This window comes from Tupaia chinensis, unplaced genomic scaffold (assembly GCF_000334495.1).
Source record: "Tupaia chinensis unplaced genomic scaffold, TupChi_1.0 Scaffold000570_1, whole genome shotgun sequence".
NCBI classification, from domain to species: domain Eukaryota; kingdom Metazoa; phylum Chordata; class Mammalia; order Scandentia; family Tupaiidae; genus Tupaia; species Tupaia belangeri.
Window position 1 is genome coordinate 1849202 of NW_006160084.1, and position 22538 is coordinate 1871739.

Below are 22538 nucleotides of genomic sequence, written 5' to 3' on the forward strand. Positions count from 1 at the left end.
TTGATGGAATGCTTCAGAAAAATTTAATGTCCTTTTCACAGTCCCAGTTTATCTTCTTTTCCCCCCTTTGCTCAAATGAGAGACGAGCACAAATGTGCTCCTTGGGTGACTATTCTCCTGTCGTGCACGGATTTCCAGTTTTGCTGGAACCCGCAGTCCCTGATGAGCGAACAGGAAACTTACGGTCCTAACCCTATTGCAATCTCTGCCGGGTTTAGTCAGAAGGCCGAGGCGAGTCCTTCCAATAATGAAGCCATTGTACGCATCATATCTGATCAGTTCTTGAAATGTTTTAGTAAGTCTATCTTACAACATTATAAGAAGATAATCAGCAGCCTTAGAAGGTCCCCATCTGGACTGTAGAGTTCTTTCACGGAGAGATGTTTTGCCTTTTTGAGATAGCTCTCGTGTTTCATCATCTGTTCCGCCGAGATGAAGTGCATATGAAAAGTCAGTGACTCCGACTCCATCTGTTGTTATTATTTTCCACTGATAATTGGCTTGAACAATGAAATGTCTGTGTCTGCAGCCTTTGAAACTGTACACCCTGTTTATTTTCTGGAGGTCTCACTGCAACTACGCCTCCCCAGTTTTCTCCCTTCTTCATTTTCTTGCAAGCTTACAGCCAGTGGCGCATGGATGAGGGTGACATCTTTGACTCTGTGCATCAGTATGTGTCACTCGGCATCGAAAGCGTGTGTGTGGATTTTTGTCGCACTCCCTCTGTCTGTGCCATTGGCTCTGGTATCCAGCACTCTTTCAGCAAAGGAGCTTCGCTGGGCCGCAATGCATGGATCCCTTACCTGGAGTGTCGTCTTTATTTCACTGTCCTCATTAAAATATTAATTTAGAGTACAGTATCTAATACCTATGGAATGAGATACCACCTATAATTGTATAATATATTCAGTTGCATCCAGGTTTGCAGGATACAGTGCATTAATATTGGATTCCACTAACAGCACTTCCATTAGCTTGCTCAACCAGTATGAGATATGAGTTGGGGAGCATAACTAGCCGCCGGAACTGCCAAAACAGTCATTAGGAGCTCCGTTGGGATGGACAGGGGCTTTTTCTGTGTGATATACTGATTAAAATTTGTTCTATGGTTTATTTGCATCAAGGTTAGATCACTATCATCAGTGGAAGCCGATTACCCAACACCCTATTTGGAAGGTCATTTCAAGGCAAAGGGCAGTTGTAGTTTCTGGGGGACCTGCTCTGAGAGAACCCTGGTGTTACTGTTGGGGGTTTTGGGAGCTGGTTTATTTTGTTTCTCTTTTCTCCATGGGATGTCATAGTTGGTAGGTGTTTGAAAATGGCTTTGTTTATTTGTAAAAAATTCTTAAAACTTTCTAGTCTGTGGTCTTTTACTTTGGACCTACCAGATAACAGTGTTGTGCTAATAAGATAAAACTGGCTTTTGAAATGCAAAGGCTCCTTCTTCCCCTGGGCAAGGGGAATCCTCAGGTCTTCTCTGAGGCTGTTAAGGGTCTTGGGCCCTCTCCCTTTTTAGTCCCAATAACAATAGAGACATGTCCTATAGGACAGCCCTGCCAGGTTTTCTCCCAAAGTACTGTGTAGCAGTAAGAAGCGGTAGAGGAACATAATCTTATTTATATTTCAATCGAAATCATTTAATACTGCAAAAGTTATTAAAAAATAATTAAGTTACTAAGACCAACATGCAGCCAGAACGTAGAGGAAGAGGTCAGTGTGAGTTGACTCCATAAGCTGAGTAAAGACAGTGAAATTCCTAATGCCGGGCGTGTTTTCTTCTCTTGCTTAATTCCTGGGTTCTAAGGACAAATTATGTTGAGGTATGGCATATTTTCTGCCGAAATGGAGAAAATTGTTGACTGTAATTATGTTATTTAATTGGAATTATAAGTGGTTGAGGCCACTCAGTTAAAAGCATCCTTTCTAATGTATGGGCAATGTTTTTCAGTGAGTGGTCGCAGATTGGTGACATTGTAAAGACAGGCAGGCATTTGGGATATATTTTTGGCAAATTCGAATGATTTTCGTTAAATGATTAGTGAACTGAAGAGTGTTGTTTGGTGGCATTTTTGGGGGGAGGGATTATTCTCTTTAATTAGATATGGATACGTGTATTATATGTGCGTATACACGCACATCTGTGTACATGTCTTTATGTGTATGTATATCCATACATATTTTATCTATGTACATTTTATATATGTATGTAAAATATGTTTTTCTGCAAGGCCAGACTCACAAGGATCAGTTTTGTCATGTGACAAAGCAGAGAAACAAGAAGGGTATCTTTGGCCTTAAAATTGTGACTAAACAGTGCAATTGTTTAAAACTCTCATTGAATGCGAGAGATTGAACTGAACCCACAGGAGAACTCCAGAGATGTGTGGTATTGCCAAGTTCTTTTTGGAGTAGCCAGAGACACAACAAAAGCACTCCATCCCCCCACTTACACCCCCTCCAGGAGTGAGTGCTTAATTACTAATGAATGCAATTCATTTTAATTGTTATTATAGCAACATAGCATTTAACTGTCTCCTGTTTAGTCCTGTCCCCTGGAACAGGCGGTGTCTCCTGTCAGCACGAGGACAGGTAGAAGGCACAGCGGGCGTCTGATTGAGCCAGTTATTCATTTGCTGAGTGTTTGTGTTTATGCAAAGGGGCCTCTTCCTGCATATTTAATCTCGAGTAAGGCAGTGGCTTTTGTTGTGTTTAGCCCACATACCTTCAGTCCTTCCTCACACCGCTGCCAGCCCAGGAGCCCCGAGAGCCCACAGGCTTCCCAGCGCCTATACTTTCTCCCTTACAAACTCTCAACTTTCTTCCGTTATATGCACATTGTCTCTCCCGCCCCAAAGCTCTGCCTCTTCACCATGAACGGGTAAGTGTGTGCGAAGCCAAGGCTGATACTTTTGTTTCATTTTACACATGTTGAGAGGGTACTTTGCTGCCCTTCTGGGTGCCTCCTGGAAGCGTCCTGGTGTTCCTGGGTGGTTGGCAGTGACTGTCTGTGTTGAAATAGACAAGTACAGGTGCCTCTTAGGAAATGGGGCCGAATTTTGGACAGAGAGAGGCTCTTGGGGATTGGAGGGAATTTAAAAGAAAAAAGAAAGAGAGAGAGAGAGCTCAGCTTTATTATTCTTTGTCCTAACAAATCCTGTTTTGTAACTATCCTGCAGATAATGCTGCCATTGTTTGCTAAAAGCCTTCAAACAGTGTGCAGGACCGGACTGTAAGAAAGCAGCGAAACTCTGCTGCCTTATTGTGTCTACCAGGGCCAGGGTCCTCCCTGAAGGTCTGTTCCGGAATAGGAAGGGTTTTCTTCTGTGGAAATCGAATCGTCTCTTCATTGATATTAATAGCACACTAGAGATGTTGGCCATGATGCTCAGAGAGGCGGTGGGGAGGGAAGGAAATCTGATCTTGCTGGGGGGAAAATGACAGCCTTTGGCCCCACAGTGGAGAGACTTCTATCTAGGCTCAGGCTGCATAATGGCATCCTGGCTTAACTGTTTGCTCTAGGAATTTTAATCTTGAGCTGTTTGTTTTACTATCTGGGGTCTTGCGATTTCTTTCTTTTTTCTTTCTTTTCTTTTTTTTTGGGGGGGGGGTGGTTTCCTCCACTGTCTTTAGAAAGCATCATATTCAAAGACTGATCCAGTCTTTTAAAAAGTGAATAATAATAATTATTTTAAAAAAAGACAGAAATTAATGCACTGTGTACTTAGATCATTCTAGGGTCTGCTGGGGTATTCTGCTTGGTTTTTGCAGGGAGAGAGTTATTTCAAAAGCGAGTTGCCACAATTAACAAGGACGAACCAGCCAAGGAAGATATGTCCTATGTAAAGCTATTTCAGGGTTTAGGAATTGTGTCCAGAGTCTCGGAGAAGGAGTTTTCATTCCCAGTTAACTGTTGCCTCTGTTTGAGTAACTCTTTTCAACAGAAGAGTGTGCTGTTCGCCCGCAGGTTGCAAACTGTGAGAATTTAAATGAAATTTCATCAACCTTATTAAAATATGTAGGGACTTGGGTCTTCTTGGGTACAAATCAGTCTAGAGACTTAGCAGCATTTATTAACAGTGAGGCTGCTGAAGGTTTTTAATAATAAAATTACAAATACTCTATCTAATTGTAAGTATATGACTTTTATACTTGGTTTTTAAGGGGAAAAATACTTTTTTTTTAATAAGGAAAAGTAATTCCGTCAGAGCACCTTCTGTGATTAGCGCTATTGTATTCTTAAATTTTGATTGATAGAGATAATAGTTTTCACTTAAAAATACAGACAGGTACTTTAACTTTCCATGACAATAGCTATTTGCATTTCTTTTATCTTTTTGTTTAACATTTGTGGGGGTTGGGATGGATTTGATTATTAACTCTTATTGCACACTAAAGGTAAATCTAAAACAAAGGCTTTGTTAGAGCTTCAAAGGGAAAACAGCAAATATTGTTTTTAGGTTTCAACATTTAAAGGCTGTTAAAGGATACCTATAAAATATTTTCACATGACCATGACCAGGGTTTTACTTTTCTGTAAGGTAAGAGAAAGTCATTTTTCCCAAGGAGATGGGCTGATGTGGAGTTTGAGGGGGACTGTCAGCCTGAAGTCATTTTGCAGGCAGCCTTTGGCTGGGGTTGTCTATATCACGTGGCTTACTTTAGTTACAGTAGTTTAGATCTTTGTCTTCTAGAGTGGACCCCAAAATTAGGCATTTCTACATGGTGAGGATTCCAAAAGGTGAGGAGACAGAAAGTAAAATGTTACCTGAAGGCATAGGAGGGGCGTGTGGAGAGCAGTCGATCTAGTCTTGTACATTTTTCTGATGAGCGACAAGTCAAAGACCTGTGTATTAGTAAACCAGCAAGCCAGGGTGGCGTCTGTGGTCACCTGTGGTCTCAGAGACCTGGACTTGGGCACAACAATTTCTTTTCTTTCTTTTTTTGCTGTTTCTTTCGTTCCTTTTCCAGTGCCCCCCTTTTCAATCTCTAAGTTTCCTTCTTTCTTATTTTTATTTTCTTTCATTTTTTTTATTCCTCCTCCCCACCTTGTTTTTATACAAACCTTACTTAATATTCGAAGTCACAAGGTCATAGGACAAACTTTGAGATTGATTTCCAAGTGGATTTGCCGGTAGACTTAGTTACAGAAAATCAAATGACGTTTGTATTACAGCTTTTCAGCGAGTCCAATGTGTGTTGGTAGCGTTCTGTGTTTTAAGAAATCATTGAAAAAGAAGATAGGAACATCCACATGAGTTAAGATGCACATCCTGAAGAGGCAGCAGTTTCTTGGCAATTGGCCTATTTGGACCTGTTTTTGCAAGTGAAATGTATGCTGTTTAATTGGAGGAGTTAGGGGTACAGGAGTTGGGAACCCTGTTCCTGGACTTTAAGAGAAGAAAAGGGTCTTACAGCCTAACCCCCGCTACCACCAACCTGCCACTTGCTCGTGGGCCAGAGACTGGCTTTGCTCATTTCTGCACCCCTAATGAGACTGGAACACAGTAGGCTCCATCTGTATTGCTGGGCTGAAGGGTGAGATGAAATATGTTGGCCATTCTTCAGTCACTTTGCATAATTTTATAAAGTAAAAATACAAGTCAGAAATCCCAATGCAGATCATTTATTTAGCTACCATGAAAAAAGGATCATACTTCTAGTGGGGAAAATAGTGGCATGTATTGTTCATTTTTAAGATCACACACCATCATCCTTATCTGCTACTCGGTTCTCAGCAGTATATACCAGTTAGACCTCGCGTTACAAATCATATGAATTAAACTGAAGGCCACATGTACCTCACAGAAGTGTAACATAGAGTTGTAATAACATAAAGGTTTGGGGCTGGCAAGTGGCATGGTGGTTAAAGTGCTGCACTCCCACAGGACTGACTGTGGTTCAAGTCCCAGACCTGGTGGCTCACTCTCTCATTTTCTCTTTCTCTCTCTGGTCAAAATAATAATAATAATAATTGATAAAATTAATCATTAAAAAAATAACGTAAGTGTTCTACAGAGAGAAATTTCTAATCTGGGGGGGAGGATTTGGAGAGGTAGAGGAAGAAGTTACATTAAGTTTCTGACCCGTGGAGATTGCAGCTGAAGCTGGATACCTTGGTGGCTCTTTGTGGTCCCCATTTAACTTCAGGTAAATGATTCCATTGCAATCAACAGTGACAAAGCTGTGGAACAGTTCTAGCTGAAGGTTCACGGGATCTTTGCTATTCTAGAGAATGACATAAAGGAAAATAAGTCATTTCTGTTTACCGTATCCTTGGCTTACTTTTATAACTGAAAACCAACAGGAAACTTTTTTTTTAAAAAAAAAAAAAAAGAAAAAAATACAGTTTATATGGGGATAGTGTTTTTTTAAAAGAAAACAAGTGGGCTGGAGGAGAATATTTTTTCATCTTGAGCTTTAAAAAAAACACTTAGAAGTTTTATATGATCATTTCATTAGAGTTCCGGCACTTGTTCTGCCAGTAAGTATGCAGATAAATATTTGATATATTTGATGAGTAAAAACGATTGTTTTAAAAAAATAGCAAATAGTGTTTTAGAAACAGAAGTTTTATGCTGGGGGGAGGCGGAGAAACTGATTTTTGTCTTAGTTGTTGATTTCCGATTCGTCTAAGCTAGTCATGGTGTAGACTCGGGCCCTAGTACTACCCTCTAATTTTCTTGTCTTTTATATTGACACATTTCATTTACTTCAGTGTGATGGCAAACAGCTGTTGAACTGTTCATCTTTTCTCAGGAAAACTGGAACAACATCTTTCGGATTATTTTGCTAAAGTACATTTTTTCTAAGAGCTAAAAGCAAGGAAATGAATGAGGGGTCCAGGGTGTGTGTGTCGCGTGCGTGTGCATTATTGAAACTGGTAGAACTTCGAAATGGAGACACGTAGTTAATATCCTAGCGCTGACTTTATTTTTATGTCCATGTAGAAATGAAATGTAGCCGATTTTCTCTTGCTTTAGTATATGTATAAGCTGAAGGGTCAGTCGTATAATTTTCTTGTAATTCTTTTTTCCCCCCTAGGGGGACAAAGTTAACACTGAGGGTGAACCAGCTTCTATTTTTGTTTTGTGTTCACTTGCATGCTCTAGCGGGTACCTGGGTGAGTAGCGAAACAGGCCTGGTACCTACCTGAAAATGCTCTGCAGGTTTGAATTCAGCACTGAGAGATAACTTGATTCGAAGTAGGCATTTTCCGCGGTTTAAGGAAAATTAAATTTTAATGAGGTCCAGTTGTTTGCCAGGCCTATATGATAGCAAGTCTCATCTGCATTGCAAACTCTAATACTCTAGGTCTGACTGCCAAACATGCAAAAATAGACGGAGTGCAATAGATAAACATATAAATTAGTTTAGAGCGCATACATCGGAGAACAGCTCAAGTGTAAAGGAGGGAGAAAAGGGCGTTCTTGCTTTGAATTGAGTGGGGTCCGCCGAAGTTCACTTGCTTTACATTTAAGATTTGATGAGTGCTGGAGATAGACATTTCTGGGGTGTAGGTTATTGGTGTGCCTCGTCTCTACCGAGCTCGTTTGTGTGGAGTGGGCTCGCTTTGCAGCCTGCCGCGTTACCTGGAGGACCTGGCCAGCATTGCTCTGTTTTTCTTATCACTGCCTGCCCTGAGACAGAATTCTCACCACTGGAGAAACCAATCCTAGGGACATACATCAGCAGTAAAGCACACGATTTTCATTTTCAATTTGAATTGTTTTGTGTAAAAATAAAAAAGGTTTGGGGCAGGTTGCAAAATAGTAATTTGAAGTCCCAGCGCGAGGGTTTTCCCCCACCCAAATGGTGAACATTTATGGTGAAAACCTCCAATTTCCTCTTACAGTAAACATGAAAATTATGATTTCACTCAGCGCCTGCATCTTTTTCCAATCTTAATGGCAAGAATCTGCATACACTTGCTTGGGGGAAATGTCATAAATTGGCCTCGGATCAATTCCTCAAAGGGTACACACACCAAAGTGCCACTTTCAAATCTTTAGCCCTAGCACAATAAGATTTTCCTCTTTTCAATGATGTTTGCCTTTCCACATTCAGGACTGACAGCAGAGGGATAAGTCGGGATATATTCCCGTAAAATTAAAACCACTTCATTACGTATTGTTCTGAAGAGCCAGCAAAAGAATATTAACATTTTAGTGAAAGGATGATACAGTCGCACCATCTTAAGAAGAAAATTATATGAGCATTTGGTCATTGGGTGGAGAATGAATCCTCTACTCCGTTAGTAACTTGATCTAAATTAATAAACAAATGTTTTTCTTTTCACTTGAGCCCATATGTTGATCTCAGCTACATGGGCAGAAAGAGGCAGCTTGGAATGTTTCTTAAAGGATTACACACTGTTTTGCATATGAGAGTCTGCAGATGCAGGAGGAGATGTGGAGAGAAAATGTGTTCCCCACTTTCTTTGTGTTTTAGGAAGCTCGATTTCAATGGTTTATTTCAGCTGACCTGAACCATTTTTATTTAACTCAGTAGATTGGGTAGATACACGCTCAGTGAAAAATGTAACGAGCAGCTTTCACCATCAATTAGCCCCAGGTCTGTCCCCAAACTGAACATCGTGGGATTTTTATTCATTTTGCAAGGTTCACAGTGCCATACAACATCTTGTCTAGAACTGTCTTCTGAGGAGGGGGAAAAAATAAAAGGCCTCTGTTTTGATGAAATCAGAGATGTGGACGTTCACCACACAGAGACGCAGTCAGGTAGCTGTCTGGTTTCCAAAAACAAAAGCCTGTGAGTCACAGATTATTCCACATGAAAATAAATCGATAGACGACAAGATGAGAAAAAGTTCGTACGCGAAATTCGAAATGTTTCACCTTGACTTTTTCCATCCGAGATGATGTTATTGTCTCCAAGAGTTCACCGGCCTGTGGTCCAGATGAGTGGAGATGATGGGGCTTGTTATGATTAACTCCGAAATTCATTCATCATTAAATATAATCGAGTTCCTTTATACTCGGGCTTGTGTCTGTCCCAGCCAGGGATGGCCACTACTTTTCTTGACATTCAGATTTTGATGTTCTCTTTTGTTTTCAGGGTAAGAAGTGACCTTCTGAGGTGACTATAACCGAAGATTGCTTTACAGAAGCCAAAAAAGGTACATGTGAATGGGATTAGTGGGTTTGTACCTAAGGTTACACCTGTCTTCTTCTAGGCATTTCAGTTCAGTCGTTTCTGATCTGTGTGTGCTCGACCTATATGAATTTGTGTGTGTGTAAGTATGACAGTCTTAAAAGACTGACCATAAGAAATGGCCCATAGAGTCACATTTTCCCCTCAAACTTACTTCTGTTTGTGGAAGCCGAACTTAATATCCGTCCCTTTTTGCTTGTTGACTTGGGAGGTTTAAAGTTAGAAAGGAATAGTCACATCACAGCAGTGGTGATTCATAAAACGAACTTGTCGCAAACAAGAGTAACGTGTGTCAGTGTTTGGTGCTGAAGTGGTGTCATCCAATTGATGTTCATCCTGCGGCTTCCTAATCACCTCCTTTCAGAAATTAATAGTCAGGCACCATAGCAACACGGTGCGCTGATGTAACAGCCGAGAGGTGCGGGCACATCCCTATATGTCGCTACTGGGCTGCCTTGTTCTCTTGACCTTGCTTGAAAATCAAATGAGGACTCGGTTTTAAAATGAGAACTTTTCAGAGACCTAATGGAGCTTGATGAATTAAAGCCAAATTTTGTTTCCTCAAATTCACTTTTGTGGGAGGGATGAAAAAGCACTCTGGTTGAAATGATTATGGATGCTCTGTATTTATTTGATGTAAAAAGTAGGCAGTGGTCATCTTACACAAGGTAATCTTACAGGTCATTGTAGTGCCTACTGTTTCTCAAGTAGTAGCACCATCATTTCTGTTTCAGATCTCCTCGCTTTGTAGTTCCATTTGCTTTAGTAGACTTGTGTCTGTTTAAAAATAGGTTGTGTGCTGTCATGGTTGAACAAAGGCATTTCTCAGATTTTAATACATTAAGATGTGTTTATAGCATAGTTGAACAAGGTTTTTTGTTGTTTTTTTATTTTGTAGAACTTTCTTAATGCGAAGATTATTTGATATGTTTTTAAGAAGTTGATCTTTTTATTTATTTCTTCGATGAGTGAGAGATACCCAGGAAAAAAAAGAGAAGGACTTCCGACAGGGTCTTCACGCCCTAGTCCTCTCCCAGCTTCAGCCTGCGCAGATCATGGAATGTGCATACACGGGGAGTACATGGAGGTCTTGGGACAGGAACTCTGGGCCTTCTCATGTAGTCACATCACAGAATGTTGCATTAACCACTACTCCACCATCTCGTCCTTCTTCAATGAGTTTTGTTGCTAATTTTACCCAGGATTTTGGGAGTTCTAGAGTATACTATAAAGAATTTGGATTTCTTTTTCTAGTCGAATTTTGACATGTTTGATTTGGGCCAGACTTGCCTCATTTTACCACTTATGGTGATTAAATTATACCTTTGCAGGAAGCTCTTTGTCCTTCAAAGAGGACCACTGTCTCTTTCAGGTGCTTCAGTATGGAAGGAATTAAACTAAGCTAGTAATTGGGGTCATCAAGTCACAGCAAGACTTTGGGCAAATTACTTCCCTCTTCTGAGACTCAATTTATCTACCTTAAAAATCAAGGGGTTGGGGCCAGTGTGTGGCATGGTGGTTAAGGCGCTGGACTTTCACATGGCTGACTGCGGTTAGAGTCCCAGACCTAGTGGTTTGCTTTCGTACTTTCCCTTTCTCCCTCTCTCTTTCTCCCTGTCTCTCTGGTAAGTGCATTTGCCTGTTATATTAAAAAATAATAATAATGATAAATAAAAAAATTATTTTTTAGAAATGAAGTTAGTCTGTATCAGGGTTTGCAAACCTTTTCTATAAAAATACAATAAATATTTTCTGCTTTGGGAACCATTAGTTCCTCAATGTAGCTACTTGGCTTGGCTGTAATTTTCTCTTTCTTGGTCTCTGTGATCTTTTAATGTGATCCCATCCAAGATGCTCTTCATATAAGGCCATGCCAGGTATTTACTGATGTCTTGCTGTTAGCAAGGTTTCGATGAACCTAAGAACTCTGTATAAACAAAACTGAGAAAGAGTTTGAAAAGATAAAAAACAGACCCTGTTAGTTGCCTTGTCTATTCAGCTCCAAGTAGGAGTTCATTGATAGATCTTCGGTCATTTATGTGAATTCACCTGTAAACCTGAACTGTTTTCCTTCTGACTTGATTTTTTTATAATGTATATACTTGTTTATTCTCAACTACCTGAAAGTGAAAATGTGATTTCTCCTTAATCTGTGATATTGTTATAACTTAAAAATATGTAAAATAGGTTGGGGCCACCTGGTGGTATGGTGGTTAAGGCACCTGGATCCCACTTGACTGACTGCATCGTTCTAGTCCCAGACCTGTAGGTTTGAGAAACATGCTATGTGTATATGTGTGTGTGTGTGTCTGTGTCTCCAAAATCCCTAAAGGAGAATGGGGGAGAAGGAATTATGGTGTGGCCATCTCTTCCAGGGGGTGCCTTCTCTCTCTCTCTCTCTCTCTCTCTCTGTGTGATCACATGTGCCCTATAGCAAACCTTTACAAAGAAAAATTATGTATATACATACATATGTGTGTGTGTGTGTGTGTGTGTATGTGTGTGTGTGTGTGTGTATATATATATATATATATATATTAGATCAAGGGAAAATTGGCAGAAAAAAATCTTTCTGAAGTTTGTCATTAGAACCCATATTTTTAAAAAATAAATTTGTTTATAATCACTATCCAATTCATGATATATTACATCATTCAATACCCTGCCAATAAGAACCCCCCATAAAATTTCTGGATCGTAAAAATATTCTTTCTTTTTGCTGCTGCTTTTGATGACACACAAAACAGTAATGAATTTATATCGGAGACTTAAGAAATTTCACAGAAATAATGGAATTCAAGTACGAGTTTATTTTGGTGCAAAAAGTATTGGAAATCCACACTTAGTTTCTTCATGTTAAATATTTTCCATGAACCTGTTGTAGACTCCCTGTAATTTTTTCTTTCATTTGACTGCTAGGGAACTTGGAGTAAGAGTTTTTGCTCCGTCTCTGCAGTTTTTCTCCACTTCAGCTTTTGTTGCTGTCTTCGCTTTTGTTCTTTATACATAATCTTTCTTTTTCCTAGCCTTATTGACCACTTTACTACTTCATATTTATTTTTCTTCAGCAGTATCCATTTCAGCTGTGTTTCGACTTTAAGTTCTTTTTAAAAATATGTGAAGGTATGAAGACTCAAATAAATGATACATTACTAGTAAGTTTTACCTTTAAACAGACTCAAGGATCTTTCAAGATCTGGTCTTCATATTTTCATCTTTGGGTAGAAAGGAAAAAAAAATGGTGTGTTAGAAGTATACATTTTTTTTAACCATATGAGGGGTTTTTTGATAAATTCATAGAAAATGTGTATTAAGATCTTTGCATGAACTTCAAAATTTTGTGTGTCAAATTGAACTCATACGTTTTAATCTTTAGATTTGTTGTTGTTGTTATTGTTGTTGCTGCTGCTATAGAGTGTATGTGCTCACCAGAAAAAAAAGAAAGAGAAAGTAAAAAGTGAGAAGTCACCCCATGGGGGGGTGGCCATGCTGTAGTTCCTTCTTCAGTCTCCTCTTGGGATTTTTGAACATGCACACACATGTACCTGGTGTGATTTTCATGCTGCCAGGTCCAGGACTTGAACTGTAAAGCTGATCATCTGAGATCCAGTGCCTTAACCCTTAGCCACCTGCTGGCCCTGAACTCATACTTTAATTCCATTCTCCATAAACTTTTTGAAGTCCCATGATATAAAATGAGTATAGTAGCTAGTGTTTGTGTTGAATAAATTTTAAACAAGGAGAAGATTTTGGTATCCAGCAGTAAACCAGAAGAAGTACAGTGCCTGGAGCTTCTCAGTAAATACTGTGCCTCACATTAAAAAAATCTAAAAATTGCGACCAGCAGTTAGCATAATGGCTATGTCGCTGGACTACCATGTAGACGATCGCTGTTCAAGTCTCGGATCCGGTATCTTAAACTCATGCCAGGCGCGTGTTCATGCGTGCCCAAGATCCCGAGAGGAGAATGGAGGAGAAGGGATTGTGGTGTGGCCATCCCCCCTGGGGGGGGTGATTTCTCTCTTTCTATCTCTCTGTCTCTCTCTGTCTTTCTGGCGAGCACATGTGCTCTATAGCAAAAACCTCTCCAAAAATAAATAAATAAATAAATAAATAAATAAATAAATAAATAAATAAATAAATAAATAAATAAATAAATAAATAAATAAATAAATAAATAAATAAATAAATAAATAAATAAATAAATAAATAAATAAATAAATGTGCTCTATAGCAAAAACCTCTCCAAAAAAATAAATAAATAAATAAATAAATAAATAAATCTAGAAATTATTGACAGTTGGTTTAGATGTGAGTCAACTTACCTACATAGGCACTGTGGGAGCAACTAGTCAAATGCCTAAAGTAGCCAGGCAGATTCAGAAAACAAGATGAAGCTGATTTTTGAATTTAGATTCAAAGGTCGGAAGAATCCTAATGATTGCCATTCTTGGGAGTGGTATAACAAACTTTTTCAAAGTAGACCTAAGCACTTTACAAAATTCTATCTGACGAAAAAAAAAGAGAGGTTGCTGCCACTGATTATAATTCCCACTTTACAGACTGGAAAGTGGTCCTGGAGATGTTATATAACTTACCCTTGGCTGTCTAGAATGTCTGCGAAAACTAAAAGCGAGTTTGATCTGGCCCCAATTACACTGACAGTATTCTCTCGTGCTTGCCTTGGGTGCTGATGTAGGAAAAGGTTATGTGGCATTTCCCCCCTGCTTCAGTTCCTCCACAGCATTTTGCTTAAAATTCAAATCCAATTTGTAAAAATTAATCATTTTGTATTCAGTTCTAATGGCTTTTGTGATTTGAAAATAATCATCAAACCCATATAGATTACAATTAAGTGGTTATTTTTAAACATTAGGCATCTTTAAGCTTCATATTTTATGTATTGGTTATTTTCTCTTTTCTTGAAACAGTGAACTTATTTTTTAAAAAGTGAAAAAAAAAACAAAGGGTCGGCCGATGATGTTTTGGTTTTGGAGGCTGGATCCCACATGGCCAGTTGGTGTGATTGGAGTCCTGGACCTAGTGACTTGAAAAACACTCCAGGTGGGGCCAGCAGGTGGTATGGTGATTGAGGCATGAACTCCCACATGACCAAATGCAGTTCAAGTCCTGGACCTGGTGGTTTGCTTTTTCACTTTCCTGTTCTCTTTGTCTCTCTCTCTTGCATATGCACGTGCCCTGTAGTAAATTAAAATAATAATAAATAAAATAAAATAATTCTAAAAAAAAATAAGAAAGAAAGAAAAACATACCAGGCATTTGTGCATGCATGCCCAGAATCCCAAGAGGAGAATGGAAGGGAGACTGGATTGTGGTGTGGCCATCTCCCTTGGGGGAGTACTTTCTTACCTTCTCTCTTGCTGGCAAGTGCATGTGCTCTATAACAAATTGAATAAAATAATTAAAATAATGGATGTATGAGACCAGCGGTTGGCATAATAGTTACATTGCTGGACTCCCACTAAGTCAACTGTGGTTTGAGTCCTGGACCTGGCAGCTTAAAACTCATGCCAGGTGTGTGTGTGCATGTCCCCAAAATCCTGAGAGGAGAATGAAGGAGAAGGGATTGCAGTGTGGCCATCCCCCCCAGGGAGTGATTTCTTATTTTCTGTCTCTCTGTTAAGTGCACATGGTCTATAGCAAAAATCTCTTTTAAAAATAATTTTTAAAAAATGGGTGTAATTGCATTTCTTCTCCCATTCTTCACCCCAGTTTGAACTATTTTATATTAGATGATGAAGCTATAAGACATTTTTATAGTTTCCTTTTTTTTTTAAGGAATTTTTGCTATAGAGCACATGTGCTCACCGGAGAGACAGAAAGTGAGAAATCACTCCCCAAGGGGTGATGGCCATATTGCAGTCCCTTCTCCTCCATCTTCCTCTTGTCCTCTCAGGATTTTGGGCACACACGCACACTTGCCCAGCATGAGTTTTAAGCTGCTGGGTCTGGGTCTCGAACCGCTGTTGACTGCATAGGTATCCAGTGACATAATCATTATACTATCTGCTGGCCCCACAGATGTTTATTTTAAAAATAAAGCTTAAAATACTATTTAGTCATTGAACTATATTAAATGGTTCCTTCAAAAGTGTATATTTAAGTGATTTAAATATTAATGACAACAATTCTGAGCTAAACCCATTCAAAGTGACCTTTTTATATGCATTTAACAATTGAATTATGTGACCAGTAATTCATGAAGTTGTTATGAAGACACTGTAAGAGAGTCTTTATTGAGTTGCCCAACAACCATGATGGCTGAAATATGATCAGCCAATCAGTTCTAGGCATCAAAATGTTTCTGCCCTCCAGTCACACAAATATACCGATTCCTGGGTTGTAATGGTTCAGGTCAAGATTAGGCCAGTGTAGGGACCAGCAGTTAGTGTAATGGCTATTTGCTGGACTCCCATGTAGTTGACCGCAGTTCCATTCCAAGACCCAGTGGCTTAAACTCACACCGGGGGCTCATGTGTGTGTGTGCTCAAGATCCAGAGTGGAGAATGTAGCAGAAGGGATTGCGGCATGGCCATCCCCCCTGAAGGATGATTTCTCGCTTTCTGTTTCTCTGTCTTTCTGGTGAGCACACTTGCCCTATAGCATAAACCTCTCTCTCACACACACACACACACAAAAAAAACAAAAACAAAATTACAAGATTAGGCCAACGTAACAGAGAACCTCCAGTCTGGTTAGTCTTGCTTATTTGGGCAGGTTCTTGTTATCTGTGCACTCTTTTCTTGGGGCTTTGTCCTTATCTACATAAAACTAGGTTGTTAACCACGTTGTACAGAAGTCTAAGGCAAGTGATATTCTTTCCAGCAAAAAGCATTGAAAATTACACACATTACAGCCACTGACATTTCATTGGTAAGATTACGGTTGTATGTTCCCAGCAAGCTTCAAGAGCTCTCAGGAAATATGCCTACCTAAGTGACCAGAAGCCTGAGCTATTAAAGTGCTCTAATTCAGTGATTTCATTCATTCATTCATTCATACATGCAGATGTTTGTATATACACATATATTAATTCTTGTTTTCTCCATGTATATTAATTCTTTTTTTTTTTTTGGAGAGATTTTCACTGTAGGGTGCGTGCGCTCGCCAGACAGACAGAGAGAGACATAGAGACAGAAAGCGAGAAATCACCCCCCAGGGGGGATGGTCACGCCGCAATCCCTTCTCCTCCATTCTCCTCTCGGGATCTTGGGCACGCACGCACACGCACCCGGCGTGAGTTTTAAGCCACCGGGTCCGGGACACGAACTGCGGTCGACTACGTGGGAGTCCAGCAACATAGCCATTACGCTAACTGCTGGTTCCCATGTATATTAATTCTTACAGCAGATACCTCTTGATGGTTCTGTGCTAGGTGCTACGATCACAGCACCACATGAGAAAAACCTGGGGTCAGCCCATAGTATAGTGATTAAGGTGGCTGTATCCCATATGGTTGACTATGCAGTTTGAATCCTGGACCCAGCTGTTTGAGTAACATACTGGACACATGAGCATGTGTGCCCAAAATCTTAAGGGAAAGGAGAAATGGAGGAGAAGGGATTATAGCATGTCCATCCCTCATGGGTGGTGCTTTCTCGCACCCCTCCACTGCCATCTCTCTGGCAAGCACATGGACTCTTTGGCAAAATTTAAAAAAAGAAAAGAAAAACAAAAACATGATTTCTGTCTTCATAGAGTTCATAGTCTGTGATGATCATTGCGTCAGGAAGGGCTAATACTGGTCGTGTAAGAAAATATTTGAGGGGCTAGCAGATGGCATAGTAGGTATGTCACTGGACTCCCACATGACTGACCATGGTTCGAGTCCTAGACTGGGTGCCTTGAAACTCATGCCCGATGCAGGTGCCTGCATGCCCAAGATCTTGAGAGAAGAATGGAAGAGAAGGGATTGTGGCATAGCCATCTCCCCCGCCCCCGGGGGGGGGGTGATTTCTCGCTGTCTCTCTGTCTCTCTATTTCTCTTTCTCTTCAGCAAGTGCACGTGCCCTAAGGCAGAAACCTCTAAAAAAATAGTTTTATAATAGGGAGACAAGGGGTTAAAGCTTATGTATTTTAGCACTGTATGAAAGCTGTGTGAGATGAACTTGATTTTCTTATACCTTTACACCCTTGCTGTTGTGAATGTCACCAGCACATTGATTTTTTGAAATAATTATTTAATGTTACTTGTTGTTACTAGTTTCGAAATTGCCTAGAGGGCACGTGCGCTTACCAGAGACTGAGAGAGTGAGCAAGTGAGAAAGCAAGCTGCTAGGTACGGGATTTGAACTGCCATTGGCCATGCGGGAGTCCAGCACCTTCACCACCACACCACCTGCTGCCCTCGGTATATTCATTTATTGTTCACAGCTTTTTTCAGATCTATGTCAAGCACAATGCTCTTTGCTCATTTAAAATGTACTTACTCTTCTGTGGTTTTCAGTATGTTGGCAGAGTTTTCTGCCCTTTGGTCTAGTTTTAAAACATGTCCTCATGGGCCAGTCTGAGCCAGCTTGGTGGCACAGTGGGTACATGCTACTTAAGCATCACTGGATCTGTGTGGAAGATCGCAAGTTCAGTTCCCTGGCTGACCTGTACATGGTGGGTGTGCACACGGGACACACACACATTTCCACGATCCTGGGAGTGCTGGGCCTAGCTGGGGAGAGATAATTGCATCCATGAGATGCAGGGTCCTGCATCCTTCTCTTTTTCTCTCACTCTATTGAAGTAAATAAATAAACGTACAATACCAAAAAAAAGTTTTAGAAATAACTACGCTACTTCCTATCTGTATGGATTTCCCTAAACTGGATATTTTACATAAATAGAATAATATAATATGTGTTTTTATGTGACGGGTTTCTTTGTTCAGTGTAATATTTTCAAAATTCATCCAAAGCATTTAAAATTTTAAACTCTCTTAAAATCTCATGAGTCTTTATTCCTAAATCTAACAGGATAGTGGCCTGAAATATTCTTACAAAGGATAGCATTGGGAAGAAATGACTGTTTTTCATGCCCGATACGTTTTTATAAAACGGACATGGCCTCTCAACAGTTAAATTTCAGCATTTAAATGTTTGCATTTTAAGTTAGCTGTTTTTAAACATTGTTAGCCATAATGCTAAACTAAGTTACTCTGTAAACAAGAGCTGTCTCTCTTGAATGTTCGTTTCAAAGAAAAAAATTTTTAAATATTGATTTCCAGAGAAATATGCTCAATAGAGTTCGTTTTCCAGCAGAAGTGACTTGTTGAAATGTACATGAAGGCATATTTCACAGTAAAGACAATATTTGCAGCAATTATCAAGTGGCCATATTTTGCACAGCGAACAATCAAAAATACAAAACCAAATAACAAATGGTTTTTCTGCATCTTTCTAAAATGATGTTTTTGCTCTTCCATCTGCCAAGGGCACGCATACCCCAACTGCTCACCTTGCGCATCTTTGCAAGAGAGCCTCAGTTAAAAGACAACTTAACCGCGATGCTAGACATGTTACTGCCTTTCTGTGGCAAGTCCAAAACCTCAGGAAGAAATCTGAAGTTGAAGTATAGACAAACAAAACCATGTACAGTGCCCTTGTCAGCATCTAGGAACATCCAGGACTTTCAAGGAGCAAGTATTGTGTTAATACTAGTAGGATCCTTGTTTTACAAATCCTTCGAAAAGTTGATGCTTGTAGTGACAACTTCTGCCCAGAGCTGAGTTTGGATTTGTGGTTTGTTGTATCGTTTTAAAAGACTACCAGAGACTGAGACTTTGTAAAATGAAGATTCATCATTGCAGTATGTTCTGTCTTTGATCGGAACTGATACACTCCTATGGCCTTTGCATAAAGACAGACCTGGACAAAAATGTAAACCATGAAGTCTCTGCTTCATTCAAAGCCGCTCTTGTCGAAGTGTGAAAATCCTACAGGTTGTTCTTTGAGTTGTGGATGTTAACAGTGTACACAGTTAAAGGTAGTGGCGTGTTTGTTAATTACCTGATGGTGTCACAGCTTTTAAAAATTACCTTTTAATTAAAAAAAAAAATCCTGCATCATTAGATGGACCATGATTATCATAATCTGTGGCTAGGCGCGGACTTAGCCTTCTCACCCTTCTCTGTAGGGCTCTTTATTCTGCAGGTTGCTATTTCCCTTTCAGAGTCCTGAGTAGTCTCGGGAGACCAGAGGAAGAGTCCTGAAATTCATTCATTCAAAATACATCGTTTATTTAGGCCCATGATCAATCAACTTTTCCTTCTCTTCTCTTCTCTTCTCTTCTCTTCTCTTCTCTTCTCTTCTCTTCTCTTCTCTTCTCTTCTCTTCTCTTCTCTTCTCTTCTCTTCTCTTCTCTTCTCTTCTCTTCTCTTCTCTTCTCTTCTCTTCTCTTCTCTTCTCTTCTCTTCTCTTCTCTTCTCTTCCTTTTCCTTCTCTTCTCTTCTCTTCTCTTCTCTTCTCTTCTCTTCTCTTCTCTTCTCTTCTCTTCTCTTCTCTTCTCTTCTCTTTAAAAATTTGTTCCAAGAGGAAGATAAAGTAGAGGGGGCAGCCCAACAGGGTTTTCATGCTGCATTTCACTCCCAGCCTCAGGCAGCAAGAATCATGGGGTGCTGCAGCTGGCACACCCGGGAGGTCTGGACATGAACCCGGAACCTTCCCAACTGTGTCAGCCTCCGTGGCCTTACTGCTACACCACAGTTTATCCCCCTAGACCAGTGGTTCTCCTAAGTGCACACTGGGACAACCTTGCAGGTTAGGGAATGAATTTAATGGGTTGTGTCAAAGATTATTTTTAAATGGAATAAACCTTTAATAGAATTGGGGAAAAAAAAAAGATTGGAGTATATCACATGTCAGTATAATGAAACTTGTAAACATGAGTACTGTTTTGACAGTGCACAATAATTCTATCTGTAGGCTGCATTTATTCCTCCGTTGGTTCATGCACCACATCGTTATTAAAATCCTGCTGGGTGCCAGGCAGTGTGCGAAACCTACACTGTTCATTATGGAAGCCACAGGTGGGCACCGAGTACTTGAAACAGGGTCAGCCTGAACTTGACTGTGCCAGAAATATAAAGTCCACAAAGGTTTTTGAAGGCTTTTGAAGATATAAGTAAATGTGAACTATTTGAATGATTGTTATTGATTACATGTTGAAATGATCATTTTGGATACATCGAGTTAAATAAAAGAAATGGTTAAAATTATTTCCAGGCCTAGGCATAATAGCATATGCTGGTTGACAGTGCTACTGAGCAAAGCTATGTCCACATGGGAGGCCTAGGTCTGATTCTCTGTCAGCTTTTTTAAAAAGTGATATTGCAGGACCAGCAGATGGCATAATGTTTGCATTGCTGGACTCTCATGTAGTCAACTCCAGTTCAAGTCCCAGACCTGGCCAGGGCTTAAGACTCACGCCAGTTGCATGTGCATGCGTGCCCAAAATCCCAAGAGGAGAATGGAGAGAAAAGGATTGTGGCATGGTCGTCTGCTATGGGGGGGAGTGATTTCTCACTTTCTGTCTCTCTGTGTCTTTCTGTCTCTCTTGGTCTCTCCAGCGAGTGCACACACCCTATAGCAAAAATCTCTCTCTCAAAAAAAAATGATGGTGGGACTAATAGTTAGCGTAATGGCTATGTCGCTGAACTCCTATGTAGCCGACTGAGGTTCGAGTCCCGGACCCAGTGGCTTAAACTCACACCCAGGCACACATGTGTGCATGCCTTAGATTCCGAGAGGAGAATGGAGGAGGATTGCAGCATGGCCATCCCCCCTGGGGGGTTTCTCGCTTTCTGTCTCTCTGTCTCTCTTCTTTCTGGTGAGCACACGTGCCCTATAGCAAAAACCTCTCCCCCCAAAAAATAAAAAAATAACAAGTGATGATGGTCCTGCAGTAATGCAACTCCGGCTTTTTACAGCCAGACGCGGTGACCCACACCTATCGTCCTGGCTACTCAGGAGACCAGGGCAGGAGAATCGTGACATACCTGAACCCTGTCATCTGTTTCTTTTACATACGTGACAAGCAATGTGTTTCTATTGGATCCTGTTGCTTGAGAAGACGGGGAATGGAGAGCAAGTAGCAGCTCCCAGGACCTGCTCACTGCCGTAGGGGAGGGGGCAGGCAGGGCCACAGAAGTAGGCAACTGGTGTTACAAGAAACAATAGGCGGATAAGGGAAGCCCGATGGTCAGAACGAAGGAGCTACAACTGTAAATAGAGTGTATCACTGTGAAGCAGGTGAGGTTTGAACAAAGATTTGTGTTGCAAAGAGAGCAAGTTGGTCAATGTGACCAAACAGCGCCATCAAGAGGGGGAAGCAGCAGGAGATAAGGTCAGGGAGAACTGGGCCAGACTGCGTAGGGCAGTGAAGCTCTGCGTATTCTCACCAGAATGGGCAGCCATGGATGGGCTTTGAGCTGTGACACCATCTGACTCATGCTTTAAAAGGATCACTCTGGCGGGACCAGCAGAGGGTATAATGGTTACGTAACTGCAGTTCAAGTCCTGGACCAGGTGTCTTAAAACTCATGCCAGGTATGTGTGCATTCTTGCCCAAAATCCCAAGAATGGAGCAGAAGGGATTGCAGTGTGGCCATTCTCATAGGGGATGATTTCTCACTTTCTGTCTCTGTTTCTCTGGCAAGTGCATGCACCCTATAGCAAAAATGTTTTGTTTCATTTTTTTTTAAAGGGCATTCTGGAACCTGTTTCAAAAATAGACTGTGGGTCAGAGAGATAATAGGCAGGGAGACTTGCTAAACAGCCACTGTAATAATCCCAGTGAGATCTGAGAGTGGTCAGGATCAGGATGGTGGTGCAGGGGGTAAGATGTTAAATTAGGAATTTACTTAACGTAGAGTTAAAGGATTTCTTGGTGGAATAGATGAGTTTGAAAGACTTGCATCAACGATGACTCCAAGATTTTGATCGTAAACTGGGGTGTGACCAACAGGATTCACCAAGGGGTTGCTTGTGCGAGAAAAGTCAGGTGGAAGACCAAGGATTTTCCAAGTACTAGAAAGACAGAGCTGCCATGGACTGCAGTAGTAAAGCCTGTGGGTAGAGCAGCTTGAAGGTAGACATGGGAAGTTTGTCCTGTTTGCTATGTATCCAAATTGTGATGTCCAATGGCATTTGGATAAATAGTTTTGGAAATGTGTTAGAGCATTTGTGACCATGTCACTGATATGTAAAGACATGGAACTGGAAGAAGCAGCGGTGGTGCAGATAAGGAGAAGGCTGCTATGATCTGGATTCTGGAGCCAACACCATTGAAAGGTTTCATCACAGGACTAGGAAGGAGGGCTCAAAGATGGGAAGAAAACTCAAAGATTGTGTTACCTGGGA

General features: G+C 40.6%; 1 protein-coding gene across 1 annotated transcript in view; it reads left to right on the top strand.

The window, feature by feature from the left end:
* The window catches only part of FOXP1 (forkhead box P1), a 759404-nt gene that overhangs the window by 336074 nt on the left and 400792 nt on the right, over positions 1 to 22538 (top strand). Inside the window, exon 5 of the mRNA XM_006158051.3 lies at positions 9076 to 9136. The gene's annotated coding sequence lies outside the window, so the exon portion shown is untranslated. The remainder of the gene's footprint in view (positions 1 to 9075; positions 9137 to 22538) is intronic.